General features: G+C 44.8%; 1 protein-coding gene across 1 annotated transcript in view; it reads right to left on the bottom strand.

The window, feature by feature from the left end:
* Positions 1-3508, bottom strand: part of KYNU (kynureninase) — a 163205-nt gene extending 159697 nt beyond the window's left edge. The window contains exon 1 of the mRNA XM_088474915.1: positions 3467-3508. The gene's annotated coding sequence lies outside the window, so the exon portion shown is untranslated. The remainder of the gene's footprint in view (positions 1-3466) is intronic.
* Positions 3509-19659: the final 16151 nt, after the last annotated feature.

Below are 19659 nucleotides of genomic sequence, written 5' to 3'. Positions count from 1 at the left end.
ATATGGCGCAAAAAAGATGGATTAATGAGGATACCTCTGTATGTATGTTATACATGCATTTGTCTACCTTTAACTTTAACAATGGCATAAGATGCATTTTAAAGCAGGTCCCATTGAAGATTATAGGACTATGGGGGTGATTCAGAGATGGATGTTATTGCAGTAGCAGATGTGTCTTTTTTCGCAGCCACTTCTGTGTCTTTGTTCTAATTATCAAATTCCACCGATGTGTATAGAAAAAAGCACTATTGGCGCACCATTGGCCTCATCAGGCATTGCACCTGGCCTATGGCAGGCACAGAATGTCCGACTGAACATGGTAGCTGGTGACAGTGCACATGTTCAGTTGATAGCCACCCCCTCAGTTACCACCCAGAAATGACTATCAACATTGCATGGATCTGCATGTTATTTAGTTTCGTTGCAGTAACCATTGGGACATATACGCAGTGCGGTTTGGATGCATGCACAGAGGGAAACCATTGCCCACTTGCACCCTATGGCTTCCCTGCGTGCACCGCTGAATCATCCACTATATACTGTATGTAGAGTCAGAATTATCATCATCAAGTCACATATTCTGGAAGCAAAATGTATTACAGGTATCTGAGTTCCTGCAACAGCGGAGCTTGCAATGTAATTGTTTTACAGGCACAGAAACATAAGTGCACAACTCCAAATTACTGATTATATATAAATACATTATGCAGTAAAATTTTGCAATCAATAGAGGTTTTTTGCATAATCATGGCCAAGGTTATGGGCCTACCCACCATATCCAGGTAACCTCTGTAGGGTAGATCCCTAACATACAAGGGTTCAAATCCAGAGAGCAGGACACCCCTAAATTGGCACAGCCGAGCCACCCCAGGGCATTGCTATAATGAGAAAAGTGAAATGTGAAATGTGAAGTAAGAAAGATACTGTAGAGCAACTTTGGGTTGATTTTTGGGGCGTGTGTCCCCTGGATTGCTTTGGTTGGTCTGCTTCAGGGCATCGCATTATAACACATTATAACAACGCATTATAACACATTATAACAACGCATTATAACACATTATAACAACGCATTATAACACATTCTTTCTTTTTTGTACAGTTTTTATTATATTTGTATTTTCACCTTTCTATGCAGCAATAGCTGCTTTTATCTTTCTTACTTCACATTTCACTTTTCTCATTATAGCAATGCCCTGGGGTGGCTCAGCTGTGCCGATATAGGGGTGTCCTGCGCTCTGGATTTGAACCCTAGTATGTTAGGGATCTACCCTACAGAGATTTCCTGGATATGGAGGGTAGGCCCATATCCTTGGCCATGATTATGCTAAAAACCTCTATTGATTGCAAAATGTTATTGCATAATGTATTTATATATAATCAGTCATTTGGAGTTGTGCACTTGTGATTTGTCTGTTTCTGTGCCTGCAACAAGTCTTAACAGGTAGCACCTCCCATTATATATATTCAGGGTGTACAGTCCAGGAATCTTTCCTATACACTCAATTGAATTGTTTTAGTCAGATGTCAAATATCCTGCAATTACAGTATATTTTTGGACCACCCAGAGACACCCAGGGAACACTGTTGAAAACATACAAGCTCCATGCAATTAAAGCATTGAGTTGAGTTGATTACAATATCACAGTGCTGAACTGTTGACCCAAATGCCAACATTCAAGAGATCATATTAACAGACACCTTTCCTGTTAGGCCTGTGTGTTTAATCTTTGGCTAAAAAATTATCTTTACAGTTACATATTAATATGCAAGTGTAAAACTCATATTACATTTATGTACAGTGCACACTTGATATATGTTTAGATGTATTTTACAAGTGTACACTATCTGGGTCTGATTCTGACATGGGAGCAAAGCAAAGAAAGCAAGTAACTTTGTATCTGGAATAAACTATGTTACAATGGAAAGGGTGCAAATACATGTATTATTTTTGCAAGCAGGGTAAATATTGGCTGCTTTTGCATGTAGCCCCCAAATGCTGGACAGCTTTAGTTTTTTTATTCAATTTAGATTGAGTTTGGACACTACCCTCTCACATCTAAATCTATCTGCACAATTTGGGGGTGATACAGAGGTGGACACAGGTAAAACTTTTTTATCTCTGCACACGCATCAGTGATGCACTGCATGTACGTCCTGACATTACTGCTGGAAGATGCAGATGGAGATTGCATGGACATTTCTGGTCAGTGACTGGGCGAGGTTTGGGGGGGTGGCTAACAGTCATGGGCGTGTTGCAGGCCCCATTGAAGATTATAGGACTATGGGGGTGATTCAGAGATGGACGTTATTGCAGTAGCAGATGTGTTTTTTTTTTCGCAGCCACTTCTGTGCTTTTATTCTAATTATCAAATTCCACCGGTGTGCGTAGAAAAATGCACTATTGGCGCACCGTTGGTCTCATCAGGCATTGCATCTGGCCTATGGCAGGCACAGAATGTCCGACTGAACATGGTGGCTGGTGACAGTGCGCATGTTCCGTTGGTAGCCACCCCCTCAGTTACCACCCAGAAATTACCATCGAAATTGCATGGATCTGCATGCTATTTTGTTTCGTTATTCAAATTCCACGAATGTGCGTAGAAAAACACACTACTGGTGCACCATTGGCCTCCACATCAGGCATTGCACCTGGCCTATGGCAACTGCGTCCACTTGCAGTGCAACATGGCTTATCCAGGAGCAAAGTTACTTGCTCTTTTTAGCTTAGCACGTAAATTAGATTTAGCCTTTCTATGACTTTTAAACTTGTATGTTTCAGAAAAGAACAAGGCAAACATATATGGAAGCATATCTCAATGCACTTACAATGCTGTCCCAATTTATTATTGCACATTAGGGTACGCAGCCTTACACAGCCATACGGTGTACTGTATATGGTCCTCTTGTGGACCAAATACAGTAGTCCCTGTTTTGGATCCAATGTAAATATTATTTCTTTCTCACTGGACACACACACACCTTCATTTACTGTAAATGTAACCTACCTGTGCATATCCTATAGAAAACATGCAATACATACCTTGTGTGTCTCTACAGTCACAATGGTTTTAAAGTTAGAAAGTAGCAAAGCAACAACTTTACATTGTGAAATACCTATTGATTCTGGACTAAAGATTAACCTGCTCTTCAAATCACGCCCCCTTTGTCAGCAAATAACTATGTAGCAAAGGTGATTGCCCGCTGACTTCAAAGAAAACATGACAGGGTGAACCATTGCTTTGGCACTGTGATACCGTGTACAGTATCTTGTAGTTTGTGTGACTGTCAGGTATAGTAACAGTATAACAAAATATTTTGGATAATTACTAAACTATACTTGACACCAACACAAAACTGCACAATAAACAGCTTAATAAACAGGTAATTAAAGATACATTTATTGTGTTACAGCTATATACAGTAGGTTATTCTATATTCACCTCTTTACATTAGTGTGCATACTTACAAATATTCTTTGCCTACCAGGAAGATACAGTAGTTATGCTTTACTTAGAATGTGAACAGCCCATCTACTGGCAAGGAGCATGCTCAGTGTGTGCGCTCCTGTGTATCATCCTGTGACATCAAGCTGACTGCTTCCAGTACTTTAGCCCAAGAGCTGATCACACTTCTGCTTTTATTGTGCTTTTTACATACTGATAAATGCATGAAAAGCAGATTGCAGGAGGACAAATAAGTGACAACGCAGTACCATTCCCACCATTGATTTAGAACATTTTTCTTAATATTACAATGCACCACACCATTTTTCTTATGTAGTAACTCGCTGCCAGTTGTATGGCTAAGTTTTCTTCACACTGGTCTTTATATTCATAACTGTACATTGCAATTAGGCTTTTACTTAGGTTGCACTAGAAATTTTAAATTTTTCAATACTGCATGACAGGTCCACTTTAATTTAGCAACCACTCTCTGGCAAGAAATGTACAATAACACATAGTGTGATATTTCAGTATCTCATCACTCTCCAGCAATACACCGTGTACAGCATGCATATCCTTGAGAACCAAATACTATGAAAAATGAGTCTCTGGCATTTGCCAGGAGTGGTGAGGGACAAAAAGAAAAGGGCCTTACCGTGGGTACACACTACACGATATGCTCCCTGAGCGATATCGTGTAGTGTTGTCCCCGGCAGGCTGTGCTCATTGTCGTTACTGACATTGAGCACAGCCGCTGAACGATATCAGTAATGATATCGTTCAGTGCCGGGCTCTCTCCCCCATTCCCTGACATGCAGCAACCTGATGAGGTCGTCAGGTTGGCCTGCATGTCAGCCCGATGAACGATGATGACGAACGACCCGCGGGAACGCGCGTCGTCGTCATCGTTCATCTTTTTGGGGTTAAAAATGGACGATAAAGTGGACGACTGAACGATAACGATATTATCGTTCAGTCTTCCACTTTATCGCCCAGTGTGGACGCACCATTAGAGGGTGATTCAGCATGGATCGCATCTGCAAAGCTGCACGCAGGCAGCTTTGCAATTACATCCTTGCTATTATGCAAATGTAGCAGGAGTTGTATGACACCCCCTGCTGCATTTGCGATCCCAGCACTGTGACGGAGGTGGTAGGCTGCGATCACCATTGCGATCATCGGGCCGCCATCCAGCTGAGTAAGCCTCAGCTTGCGAGCCCAAGACACTGCGTTGACACAATCCCTGGGCTTGCCACTCGCGAAAAACGGGACGGACGCACCCGTTTCCGGGACACCGGTCGACCCTGCCCCCGCACTGCCCTTTAAATGCCTCTGCCTGTTAATCAGCACACTCAAAGAATGGGTCCTGCGCACTCGAAGATTCCTGATAGTCGGGAATCTGCAATCAGCAGTGCACTTACGTGCATTGCTGAATCAGGTCCTTATTTGCAACGTGGAACACTAGCTCATACACAGGGGGCAGGGCCGGATTAAGGCTTGTGGGGGCCTCAGGGCAACTAAGTTACGGGAGGGCCCCTTCAAGCCACACAGAGTTGAGCCCAGCCCAGCCGTGCCCCCAGTAGCAGTCTGCCCCAGCAGTGCCCCCAGTAGCAGTCCCCGCTCAACAGTAGTCCCCCCAGGAGTACACCTAGTTGTAATCTCCCTCTATGCTGTGTCCCCTAGTAGTGGTCCCACCAGTGTGCAGTGCCACCAGTAGTAGTCCCCCCAGTAGTACCCCCAGCAGTGCCCCTAGTAGTCCCCCCAGCAGTGCCCCTAGTAGTACCCCCAGCAGTGCCCCTAGTAGTCCTCCCAGTAATCCCCCCCAGCAGTGCCCCTTGTAGTACCCCCTGCAGTGCCCCTAGTAGTAGTAACCCCCAGCAGTGCCCCTTGTAGTAACCCCTGCAGTGCCCGTAGTAGTAGTACCCCCCAGCAGTGCCCCTTGTAGTACCCCCTGCAGTGCCCCTAGTAGTAGTACCCCCCAGCAGTGCCACTTGTAGTACCCCCTGCAGTGCCCCTAGTAGTAGTAGTACCCCCCAGCAGTGCCCATTGTATTAACCCCTGCAGTGCTCCTTGTAATTAGTACCCCTCCAGCAGTGCCCCTTGTAGTACCCCCTACGGTGCCCCTAGTAGTAGTACCCCCCCAGCAGTGCCCCTTGTAGTACCCCCAGAAGTGCCCCTAGTAGTCCCCCCAGTAATCCCCCCAGCAGTGCCCCTTGTAGTACCCCCTGCAGTACCCCTAGTAGTAGTAGTACCCCACAGCAGTGCCCCTTGTAGTAACCCCTGCAGTGCCCCTAGTAGTAGTACCCCCCCAGCAGTGCCCCTTGTAGTAGTACCCCCCCCGACACACACAAAAAAAACAACTTCCACTTACTTTAATCCCCGCTCTGTCGTCTGCTCCTCCGTCCGGCGTCCTCCCAGGCTGGCCCGCTCTGCGTGATGGGAGAGACGACATGGCTTCTCTCCCACCAGCCACTGTGGGAGCGGAAGACGGAGGCTCCGGCAGTGGGAGCAGCAGGCGATGAGAGTCTGACTCTCAGCGGTTGCTAAAACAAACACGCAGCGGCCGGCACCGGCGGCTGTGTGTTTGTGCTGTGTAGTGCGGACGGCACTTATGTGCCGTCCACACTACCACCCTGCCCCAAGCTGATGCAGCAGCACTGACTGTGCTGCTACATGCAGTAGGATGGCCGCAGCTGCAGAGCGCCCTCCTCCCGGGAACAGGTGCCCCTGGCACCTGTTCTTGGCAAGATCACACCGACCCTGTGTGGGGGCTCTCTTTGTGTGGGGGCCCAGGGACGACCGCTCCTGTCGCCCCCCCTCTAATCCGGCCCTGACAGGAGGCATCTAAAAGAATGAACTCTTGGGGTTTATGCAGAGGTGTATGAAAATATGCTGTAATTTCTCCTGCATGGTGTGCACAGAACTAAATGCATATATTTACCATATTATTGGTTTCATAGTTATCATCATCACCGCTGCCACTGGCACCAGCGCAGCCCTATACTCGGTGCAGGCTGAAAAGAGGGGAATACGCTTCCATGCTACTCTTCATAGCCTGCATTTCCACATTCTGCATTTCTAGTCATTCTCAGACAGTTTTGACCACATCACTGCTCACAATATTGTTTTCACCTATATTGGTCAAAGGCTGCAGTGAGCTGACTGGTTAAACTAAGTGACTGAGCAGTGGCACGAACACATGGCAGTTTAAAAAGGAATACAGCACATCTAGGAAACAGAGTGGCACTGCAGTGGCAGACATGATGGTAGTTTAATATAAACTATACAATGCTATCAAATGTTTTCATTGATCAAGAACTAGCCAGCACAGGTAAATGGAGGCGGACAATTTTTTACTTTTGCAGTAATTATTTTTTTTTTTACACAAACACTGGCAATTGTTTTCACACCCTAGGAGGAACAGGTCTTCTTTGTGAGAACTGTTTTGCGGTGCAAATGATGCCGGGACACCGCCACACATCACATCACTCACCTGAACGCACACTTCTTGAAATACGCAATAAAATTTAAAATTAAATTAGAAAATATTGCATTTTTTTTGTTTTAGACAACAGTAAAAATACATATATATGTTTGCAATTTTGTTTTTGAAATAACTGGAAAAAAAGCAGAACAAAGAAGTATTCTTGGGGTTCAGCAGCCTCACAGTAGAGCATTTTTTAAACAAATAAACAATATATATACACAATATGGACAATAGTATTCGGACGCACCTGTTAATTATTGAATTGAAGTGTTTCAATCAGACCCGTTGCCACAAGTGTATAAAATCAAGCACCTAGACATGCAGTCTCCATTTGCAAACATTTGTGATACAAAATGGGTCAATCTGAAGAGCTCAGTGACGTCAGGCGTGGTACTGTGATAGGATGCCGCCTTTGCAATAAGACGGTTCATGAAATTTCATCCCTGCTAGATATTTCACGGTTAACTGTAAGTGATATTATTAGATAGTGGAAGTACAACAGCAACTCAGCCACGAAGAGGAAGAGGAAGTCGCCACCGCACTGCTGATTCCATAGCTGAAGAGTTCCAAACTTCCACTGGCATTAATGTAAGCACAAAAATTGTGCGGCAGGAGCTTAATGGAATGGGTTTCCATGGCAGAGTAGCTGCATACAGGCCTCACATCACCAAGTCCAATGCCAAGCGTCGGATGGAGTGGTGTAAAGCACACCGACATTGGACTGTGGGGCAGTGGAAATATGTTCTGTCTGTGGAGTGATGAATCACACTTCTCTGTTTGGCAGTCAGATGGGCGAGTCTGGGTTTGGCGAATGCCGGGAGAACGTTACCTATCTGACTGCATTGTGCCAACTGTGAAGTTTGGTGGAGGAGGAATAATGGTATGGGGCTGTTTTTCAGGGTTTGGGCTGGGCCCCTTATATCCAGTAAAGGGCAATCTTAATGCTTCAGCATACCAAGACATTTTGGACAATGCTATGCTTCCAACTTTGTGGCAACAATTTGGGGAAGGCCCTTTTCTATTCCAACATGATGTCCCCCAGTGCACAAAGCAAGGACTATAAAGACATGGGGAAGAACTTGACCAGCCCACACAGAACCCTGACCTCAACCCCATCGAACACCTTTGGGATGAACTGGAATGGAGATTGCGAGCCAGGCCTTCTCGTTGATTTCAAGCGCTTATCTGACATCCAAACATATTTCTTATTATTAGATGTGGGATCTCAGTGTCGTCAGCTGGAAAACCTCAAAGGGGTACATGAAACAGCACCTACAGCTCATCAGCTGAAAAACGTTTGAATTGGCTCATAGGGGCCCATGAGAGGAAACAGCAATATAGTGTAGTACTTTTTTCACAAAGAATCGGGATAGTAGACAATATAACTGCATACCAGATAGTGTATAATATATAGCATGTAGTTATCTACTCCTGATGTTCCAGCAGTGTCCCACTAGTAGTCCATAAACCATGTATATCAGAAACAGATGACAGGCTTCAAATCAAATTAGAAAGCATCCCCCGTCAGTACATTTTCATGTTTTATTGGATACAAAAATACAAGGGCTTAAGGAAACATAGGAAAAGAGATTAACTAAGAACCCTTATATTTTTTGCAGGTAGCAGCAGTCCACACTGTAGAAAGGTTAAGTCAGCAGTCCCAATGTGTTTCATCCTTTAGGATTTCCTCATGGGTGATGTCATGTGACTGGAGTGCCCCTTTTATACCCTCCATAAGGTGTGGGAGTTCATAAAATGAATCTGGTACTGAAATGCTGAATGCGTATGCGCAGTGTGTGGGGGCCATTTTGTTACATGACACAACTGACATCAGCGGCAATTCATGACAACAATTGTCCATTTTAAAACATAGTCACACGTGCGCAGTCTCCAGCGGGCATCCTATAACATAGTTCCCGGTCTAATGTGCTCTCTCGTGCGTGTACAGGACCAGGTGCTCATGTAAACAATATTTTTATTTCAGGAGGAAGTTTTATTGGCAGAGTGCACTTCCGGGCTGAAGGCCATCTTTTGGGATCCTATATAGAAAATGGGACTAGTATGGCAGAGTTTTGGTTGGGATGCACACATATAGCGGCAGCCATCTTTTTGGTTGTAATTATGACTTCACCAGTATGTCATGAGGATTATTCATAATATAATGCATAAGAAAGAACATATACTAAAATCCATATAATAAGAATAAGATTGTAAGGGATAGTACTATAAAAAAGAGTTTTTTTTTACAATAAAATAAAATATCTCCATCTCCAGTGGCAGCCATTTTGTTGGTGCCACTAACATATAAAATAAATATAAATATCTGTATATATACAACAAATTAGTTATAATATAGCTAGATATACATATAAATATGACATATGAAAACTGTCTAAAAACCTGATATGTAATCATAAAATTTAAATAAGAAATAAGAAATCCATAAAACATTAGATCTTAAAGTGACAGAAAACCATAAAACAGATGGCCATAGTAGGATGCAGTTATTACCAGCGGCACAAGATAAATGAATAAAATAGGTAAAACCAGGGACAAAATAAGACTTCAGGATTATGTATAAAATTATATAATACACTTTAAGAGTTATAAAAATGGGGTTATTTCATAACTGTCATGGAGGCCATGGGGTAAAAGAGTATTAAGTTAAGAAATCCAGAACATTTCTCTTTGTGAAAGTTTAACTGCGAGGTCACCACCCCATGGTCCTAATTTCACATGCTCAATTCCTCTATAAGTTAGATGTTCTGGATTGGAATCGTGATGTGTTTTGAAATGTCTAGACACAGAGTGGCTCTCAATTTTGTTCTTAATGTTTCTCACATGTTCTTCAATTCAAAATTTGAGTTATTTTTTCATCTTCCCTACATGTTTCCGACCACACGAGCATTCTCAGATAAATTACTGAACAAGTATTGCAATTAATGAAGTGTTTCATGTTAAAGGTTTTTAAGCCATTGAGATTGGAATAAGATTTTCTATTGGGATGGAGGTATTTACATATATTAATCTTTCCACACTTGTAAGGGAATCGGCATGAAATACCAACAGTCGGGATCCTGGCGGTTAGAATCCTGATGCCGGGATCTTGACAGGGTTAACATACCAACACTTGTTGGTCGGTATGCTAACCCTCCCCCTCTCCTTACCCTAACCCTTCCTTTTTGGTACCTAACCCTCCCCCCTAGTGCCTAAACCTAACCTCCTCTTCGCACCCTAAACCTAACCCTCCCCCCTTTGTGCTTAACCCTAACACTCCCCATAGTGCCTAACCCCCAAACCTAACCCTAGCCCTCCCCCCAACCCCCCTCCTTACCATGGCATCCTGATGGCCGGGATGCCGGAACTGGGATTCTGACCAGCATTGGTATTCTGGCACAGGTAATGTAAGTGTCGGCATCCAACCGCCAGGATGCCAGATGCATACCCTTGTAATATCCAATGCACCTATTAAAATCTCTAGTTGAGGGTTCTTTGCATCTTAACATGCTTGGGGCCAGGATATTTTTCAGATTAGTAGCTTTCTTGAAGATAATAGTTGCTGGTTTATTAGGTAGGATATCGGTTAAAATTCAATCAATTTTGAGTATCTCCCAATGTCTATTCATGGCCTGTCTAATCTTTTTTTCATCGTTGCTGAACTGGGTCACAAAGGGGAACATATCCTCTTTTTTCTCCCTGACTTTATATTGTAAGAGATCTTCTCTTTCTAAAGTTTCTGTTTTAGACCTGACTTTAGAAATCAAACTTTCTGGGTAGCCACGTTCTTTAAACCTTCCTGAAAAAACATCTAGTTATTGGAGGCATACCTCAGTGTTGGTGCAATTCCTTTTAATGTAATGAAATTGCGAATAGTGGATGTTATCCTTCCATTTCTTAACGTATCCACTTTTGCAATGAAGGTAGCGATTTGTATTAATGAGTTTTATATAGGTTCTAATCACGATTATCATGTTCTAAACCTTCCAAGATAACATTAAGGAATTTGATTTTGTTTTTTTTGTAGGTTGGACATAATTTCAGATTGTATTAATTAATATTGATAAATGCCATGAATTCTTTGAAATCTTTATCATCTCCTTTCCATATAATTATAATATCATCAATATAACATTTATAGAAGTGTATTTTTCTTCAAAAGGATTATTCTTGTATATGTGTTATGCTTCCCAGATACCCATAAATAAATTTGCGTAACTTGGCATAAAGATTGTGTCCATGGCAGTTCTGCAAATTTGTAGGTAAAATTGATCTAAAAATATAAAATAATTGTGTGTTAAAATAAATAAGATCAATTCACATATAAATTATTTATGTTGGATATTACTATCTCTGTCCTGATTCAGAAATTCTCTAAAAGCTTTAATGCCTTAGGGGTGTTGAATGCAAGGACTGGACATCAATGGTAGCCCATATGAATTCCTTTTCCCAATGCATGTCCTGTAAAAGATTCAAAAGGCTTGTCATATCTTTTAGTTATGAAGGTAGGTCTTTGACGTATTTATTAAGAAATATGTCAACATACTCTGATGTATGTGATGTGAGAGAATATATTCCTGCAATGATTGGTCTGCCCAGTGGATTTCTCAAAATGTATTTTGGGTAAATGATAAAATATTGGGATGATCAGGTTTGATTGCATTAGATATTAGATTAGATATTCATCTTTTGTTAGCATATTTGCATGTAGTCCTTTTACTAGTGTTTTTTTCATAGGGTATTGACAAAGTCCTGTGGGGTCTTTGGGGAGTGGTTTGTATGAATTCTGATCTGCTAAGAGCGGGACAGCTTATCTATTCATTATTACTAAGCCATCTCCCTTATCTGCTTATTTCAAAACAATGGCCTCATTGTTTAGGAGATTTTTTAGAGCTTGTCTCTTTTGAAATGAAAGAATACTTTTTAGGGGTCTATCTTTATCTATATCAATCAGGTAATTTTTAACCATCTCATAGAACCATCAGATGTTACCACTTTTGGATTTGAGAGAGTAAAATTTGGAAGCAGGTTTGAGGCTAGATTTAGATGAAGAATTCTCATAATTAGAAATCATGGCCATATCCTTTCAAACAAAGTGTCTATTAATAGTTAGTCTCCTGGTAAACTTATTCAAATCTATAATAGTTTGGAATATATTGCTCTTTTGTATACCGGCAAAATTTAGGCCCTTACTAAGAAGGGATGTTTCTATTTTAGATAGTGGATGGTCGGAAATGTTAAAAATGCCCTGTGAAGTAGGGTATTTTAGCATTTGTAGGGATTTTCCTTTTTGGTTCTCTTTCTGCAACCTGCTATTCTTCCTCTATGTGTCTTCTTTTTAGGGGAGACGCAGGTCTTGACTGATCCCTGAACATAATTCTCTTTTGCATTCTTCGTTGGCATGGAGTGGGGGTAGGAGATAAAAATCACTATTGCTATCAGAATCAAGTCTTACAAGTGCAGTGAATCTATTCCTAAGGGGTAGTCCCTCTTCCATGGGACTATATGTACGTTTGTAGTTGATAATTTTGTATGATTGTTTTGAGACTTGGTTCCACTCTCTATATGTACTATTATTAGACAGGTGTCTGTTTTTTTGGGTGGTGGTATTCCTAGGGATAATCCAAATTATTATTTTGTTATTCTTATAATCCCTTTTATCTCTGATATATGTTTTCTCCTTTATTTTAATGACTTCCTCCTCAACCTACTCAAAATTCTTTTGTAGTACTACTTTGTTAATTTTAAATTCCTCTTTCTTTTTCTGGGGAAGGATGATTATTTATTTTGCTTTCATTTGTTGTTCAATATTTTCAAGTTGATTTTTCTTTTCATCTATAATTAGTCTCATAAGATTAATGGCACATTCATGGAGGATATTATCCCATTTTTCCATGAAGGGCACATTATCCTGGCCAAAATCTCCGAGGCAGCCCCGTGTCTCCTGTAATGCTGGGCTGCCCCCGGAGTGAAGTCATCGGGATCCCTTTATTTTAAGTCACACCCCCTTTTACAGTGCGGGGATAGTCAGAGTGCACAAAGGGTGTCATCAGACCCGGTGATGCCTGTGGGTGGGTCGATCCTGTCCACAGGTAAAATGGTTCCGACATCTCAGTTCAGGAATTCTGCATGACCATAGGGCTACACAGATGATCAATAATCAAATGATCTGCGACAAATCTGCGTATTTGTACACACTTGCATGGATCTTCAAAGCCGCTGGTGGGCTTCTCAATACATTTCCATCAGGCTACAGCATTAGCATATTATCGCACAGCAGGTGCGTGTGGTATCGCAGCTGCGAATGTGTTAGTGTACTGTACATTTCTAAATCAAAACCCTTGTTTGTGGTTAGAAAGCATAACGTTTCCTAGTTCTTCACATGCTTCACTGAGCTGTATTCTGGCTTCTAAGAGCAAATATACAAAACAGCTAAATCAGAGCCGTAACTAGACTTTTTGGTGCCCTGTGCCCCCCCCTCCCTGCCATTTTTTTTAAATAGGGACATAAGACACACACCTGAAATAGGGCCATGTCCTCATGGGGAAGGGTCAGGGAAGAGATAGGGAGGCCAGGAGATGCTGGGGATAGAAGAAGAGGAAGCTACAAGTGAGAATGTTAAACAGGAAAATTGACAAGCCCAAACAGCGCCCCCTGCCCTGCAGTGCCCTGTATCATGGCACAGGTCGCACTACCCTAGTTATGGCCCTGAGCTAAATATTAGAGTAAAGAGCAGATAGTTTCCCCACAGGTTTGTAAGTTCCAAGTGCAAATATGTCATATACAGTATATCTAAGTGCAGCTAACTCAAACAGTGTCGAATTTGCAAAAACTATAAATTATTCAAACAGTTTACTTTTACATGAGCTAAAGCTGAACATATAATTGGGTGGGGATGTAGTAAAAATGGTAATATTTACAATATCGAATTCATTATGTCGACATGGCTAAAATGTCGACATTGACCATGGTGGCATGTGCAAAATATTGACATGTTCAGAATGTCGACATGTGAAATCTCTACATGTGAAACTAAAACATTCTTCATGGACCGGCAGCGGAGGGTTAGGGTTAGGCTACAGGAGGGGAGGTTTGGGTTAGGCACTAGTGGGGAGGGTTAAAGGTTAGGCATACTCACCCGTGGAAGCGCCGCTGGATCCGCCAGCAGTCCTCATCAGCTGACCGCCGGACCAGGAAGTCATCACTGAAGCTGCCGCACCTGCAATACCAGGTAAGTCACCAATAGCCCGCCAGGGAAGTTTTGTCAATATTGTAATCATGTCGATATTTCATCGGTGTTGACATGATGAATGTTGACTTGGTTAGTGTCGACATTGTGACCATGTTGACATTATGAATGTCGAAAAATATACTACACTCGGCCTGATTCAGACCCGGTCGCAAGCGCTGAGCGCTCGCAACCGGGTCGATGGTGGCCCAGAGCGCATGCGCACGACGGAGCTGGCAATCCGTTGCTCCGGGTCTCGCACCAAAGGGGGCGTGCTGTCGATGTTGAGTGACAGCACGCCCTCTTTGGTGGGCGGGCCGGGGGAGTTGGCTGCCCAGACGGAGGCGTTCCCATGAGGGGCTCGTTGCAAGCCCGATGGTCGCGATGGTCTTGACTATTGCGACCATCATCCTGGCCACTCGCATTAGCTGTGGGTGGCAAACCACAGCAATGTGAGCGGCCAGGAGGCCGCTCCTTAAAAAAAAAAAGATGCTCTGATTCAGAGCGAGCGCTCTGTCAGAGTGTCCGGCTCTGAATCAGGGCCTCAGTGTGGCAAATTGGAATGTGCCGTGTGTATTAGAGTGGTTTTGTTTTGCAGGATAGTAATATTTAAATGCACTGGCAGGGTTTGAGAAAGGCCATTTAAGCTGGACACACACTGGCAGATATTTTGACCGATCTGCCGTCGTCTGTGCTGCACAGCCAATGGCAGATATATCTGCAGATACACATGCAACAGAGGTCGCGGGGAGGGGGGCGCTACACGCCCCCTGGCCAGCAGGACCCACAGCCAGAAACAGATGATAGTCGTTCAATGTGTATGAACAACCATCATCTGCAGATATATCTTTGCAGTGTGTACCCACCTTTACAGTAGGAAGTATTTCCCATTTTACAAGTAGGTGATTAGCCTTTACCTACTCTCCTAAAAAAAACTTAATTTTTTTTCCACCTCTGAATTAGGCCCTAGTACACTAAGGACCTCATTCAGACCCGCTCGCGAGCGCTGTGCGATGGTTTGCGAACGCACATGTGCACGCTTCGTTCTGCATGGGCACGAACTACTCTGTGCGATCGCAGCCCGCTCGCTCGCCCAGCAAAGACAGCCCAGTGAAATGAGTGACAGGAGAGGTCGTTTGAGGGTGGTAACAGGTGCAGTACACTAATAACGGGGGGGTGGAGGTGTTTCAACGCCGTTTTTAAGGTGTGCATAATTAACAGGCCTGTTTTTTTACACTGAAGTCCTCGCAGTGCTTGCGGCAGGGTAAGGCATCCACAAGTGCTGCGTTAGCTTCCGATGGTGCTCGATGTCCTAATGTTTTAATACACTTCCTGGAGATGACGTGTGCTAGTGGGCATCTCCACATACGCTAATGGGTGTCTGCATACTCAGAGCGATCGCTCGCACAGCCAAAGTGGGTGTGCCTATGCCTTGGCTAGCGATCGCTTCCCATGTCATCACTTTGACAAATTTGCATACGCTGGATGCGAGCGATCGCATCTAGCGAGCGGGTCTGAATCAGGTCCTAAGGCATAAATGAGGCTAAACTATTAGACAAACAGAAAGATGATTTAATGAACAAGGAGGCCCTAAACTGGGAGATTGTCCACAAACCTGTAAATGTAAAATGTCCTTTTACTGGGGTGGTTCCAAAGATGGGGAAAGTTTGAGTGCACTTTAAAAAAGAATAGACAATATTCAGCACACTTGGAATAAAAGAGAATCACTGCATGTCCTTTAATTCAGAAATTACCTTTAGTTTTGCATATACAGTATAAACAAAGTGATTTATTAATACATACTTGCCTACTCTCCAAAACTGGCAGTTCTCCATGGAGAGTGGACCGGTCAAACAGATCCAGGGACGTCTTAAGAGAGGAGGGGGCCCGTGTTCACTCCCCGTGTGGGGCCCCCTCCTCTCTCCCCAGTGGCCGGCAGCCGACTGACGCGGCTGGCCAGCCACCAGAGCATTAGTAGACTCTGGGCACTGGAGTGTGCCCGTAGTCTACTGCGCATGAGCAGAACGCCGGAAAAAATGGCCGCGGCGGCCATTTTCCAGCTTTCTGTGCATGCGCAGTAGACTCTGGGCACTAGAGTGCCCCCGGAGTCTACTGCGCATGCACTGAACACCCGAAAAATTGCCGCCGCAGCCATTTTCCAGTGTTCTGAGCAGCGCTGACACCTGGCGTGGGACCAAGGACAGGTGAGTTTAAAATAATATGGGTGCAGGGTGTGTGGTGCGGGGCCCCCCTGGACACTGCACCCATTTTAGATACGCCACTGCACAGATTCCATCTGCTTTTGCAGAGAAGTGGGCCATCCCAGGTCTTGATGACAAAATTCACGTCATTGCAAAGCAGGGGAGGGGCTGCAGTGATGTGAATTACGTGATAGTAGTGACCATTAGCTGTACCAGCTTTTCTCAAACATTTTTCAGCATTCGCCCCTGCACACCAACATGTCCCCTTCACAAATTCTCCACTGCACACCAACATGTCCCCTTCACATATTCTCCTCTGCACAACAGCATGCCTTCCCTGCACAACAATATGAATCTGACCCGCCCATGTATTCCCTGCACACCACACATGCCCCCATACACACCAGATTAGTCCCTACTTTTTACTTACCTGATTTTTCTGCAGTACTGTCAGGTGTTGAACTTGACTGGAACACAGTGGCGTAACGTGGGGGGGTCAAGCAGGGCACGTCCTTGGGCGCCATCGGATTCGGTGGTACAGGGGCCGGCCGCAGTCCAGGGCAGTGCAGTTCGTGGCACTATGCACTCAAACAAACACAACGCTGCCGGCAGCGGTGTGTTAGTTTTAGCACTGCAGCCAATAAGAGTCACACAGACTCTTATTGGCTGCTGCACCCAGGGCCGGAGCCCGGCTGGACCTCACTCATAAGCTCCATCTTCAGGATCCCACAGTGGGTGAAGGCAAAGACGTCATGACGTCTCTCCCATAGTGCTCAGCGGGACCGGAGGAGTGGATGGCGGCAGACGCAGGAACGGGGATTCAGGTAAGTCAATTATGTGTTTTGTGCGTGTCTTATACATGTGTACGGGGCACTGTATAAGGGGCATTACAGGGGGGGCACAGTAAAATTGGGCACTACTGGGGGCATGGTATAAGGGGCACTACTGGGGGCAATGTATAAAGGGCACTATGGGGGGCACTGCATAATGGTCACTAATGGAGGCACTGCATAAGGGGCACTATTGGGGGCACTACATAATGGTCACTAATGGAGGCACTGCATAAGGGGCACTATTGGGGGCACTGTATATGGACCACTACGGGGGACACTGTATAAGGGGCACTATTGGGGTTACTGTATAAGGGGCACTACTGACAGTAAAGCATAAGGGACACTACTGGGGGCACTAATGGAGGCACTACTGTGGGAACTGCAAAAGGGGCACTAATGCAGGCACTGCATAAAGGGTACTACTAGGGGCACTAATAGAGGCACTGCATACAGGGCACTATGTAATAGGCACTATTGGGGCACTGCATAAGGGGCAATAATGGAGACACTACATAAAGGGCACTATTTGGGCACTGTATAAGGGGTACTACTGGGGGCACAGCATAAGGGGAACTATTGGGGGCACAATATAAGGGGCACTACTGGGGGCACTTCATAAGGTGCACTACTGGGGGCAATGTATAATGGGCAGCACTATTGGGGGCACTGCATAAAGGGCACTATTCGGGCACTGCATAAGGGGCACTATTGGGGGCACTATATAAGGGGCACTACTAGCGGCAATGCATAAGGGACATTAATTGAGGCACTGCATAAGAGGCAATACTGGGGGTACTGTATAATGGGCACTACTGGGAGCAATGCATGAGGTGCACTAATGGAGGCACTGCATAAGGGGCAATACTGGGGGCAGTACAGGGGGGCAATGCATAAGGGGCATTAATGGAGGCTCTGCATAAAAGGCACTACTGGGGACACGGTATAAGGGGCACTAATGGAGGCACTGCATAAGAGGCACTACTGGGGGCACTGTATAATGGGCACTACTGGGGGCACTAATGGAGGCACGGCATAAGTGACAATTTTGGTGGCACTGTAAAAGGGGCACTACTTGGGGCAATGTATAATGGGCACTACTGGTGGCACTGTATAAAGGGCACTACAGGGGCACTGTATAAGGGGCACTACTGTGGGCACTGCATAAGGGCATTAATGGAGACAATGCATAAGTGGCACTACTGGGGGCACTGTATAAGGGGCACTACTAAGGCCACTGCATACGGGCACTAATGGAGGCAATGTATAAGGGGCACTAATAGAGGCACTGCATAAGGGGCACTAATGGAGGTACTGCATAGGGGCACTACTGGGGGCACTGTAATGGGAACTACTGGGGGCACTGTATAATGGGCACTACTGGGGGCACTACATAAGGGGCACTAATGAAGGCACTGCATAAGGGGCACTAATGGAGGCACTGCATAAGGGGCACTAATGGAGGCTCTACATAAGGGGCACTACTGGGGGCACTGTATAAGAGGCAATACTGGGGCAATGCATAAAGGGCACTACTGGGACACTGTATAATGGGCACTACTGGGGGCACTGCATAAGAGGCACTAATGGAGGCACTGCATAAGGGGCAATACTGGGGAACTGTATAAGGAACACTACTGAGGGCACTGCATAAAGGGCATTACTGGAGGCACTGCATAAGGGGCAATACTGGGGGCAATGTATAATGGGCACTACTGGGGGCACTGCATAAAGGGCACTAATGGAGGCACTGAATAAGAGGCACTACTGGGGCCACTGTTTAAGGGGCACTAATGGAGGCACTGCATAAGGGGCACTAATGGAGGCACTGCATAAGGGGTACTACTGGGGGCACTGTATAATGGGCAATACTGGGGCACTGAATAAAGGGCACTACAGGGGCACTGTATAATGGGCACTACTGGGGGCACTGCATAAGTGGCACTAATGGAGGCACTGCATAAGTGGCATTACTGGAGGCACTTTATAAGGGGCACTACTGGGGGCACTGTATAAGGGGCACTACTGGGGGCACTGCATACGGGCACTACTGGAGGCATTGCATAAGAGGCACTAATGGAGGCACTGTATAAGGTTCACTACTAGGGCACTGCATAAGGGGTACTAATGGAGGCACTGCTTAAGGTATACTACTAGGGGCAATGTATAATGGGAACTACTGGGGGCACTGTATAAAGGGCACTAATGGAGGCACTGCATAAGGGGCACCACTGGGGGCCCTGTATAAGGAACACTACTGAGGACACTGCATAAAGGGCACTACTGGAGGCACTGCATATGGGGGCACTGCATAAGGTGCACTGCTACAGGGGGCATTGCATAAGGGGCACTGCTACTGGTCTCATTGCATAGAGGGTACTGCTACTGGGGTCAATGCATAAGGGTCCCTTCTACTGGGGGCATTAAGGTGCATATGGAATGGAAAGGAATGTTCCCAGAGTGACGAGAAACA

Source organism: Taudactylus pleione, unplaced genomic scaffold, assembly GCF_031769625.1.
Source record: "Taudactylus pleione unplaced genomic scaffold, aTauple2 ptg000156l, whole genome shotgun sequence".
NCBI lineage: Eukaryota > Metazoa > Chordata > Amphibia > Anura > Myobatrachidae > Taudactylus > Taudactylus pleione.
The sequence above is the reverse complement of the archived record's forward strand: the minus strand, read 5'-3'. Positions and strand labels throughout refer to the sequence as shown.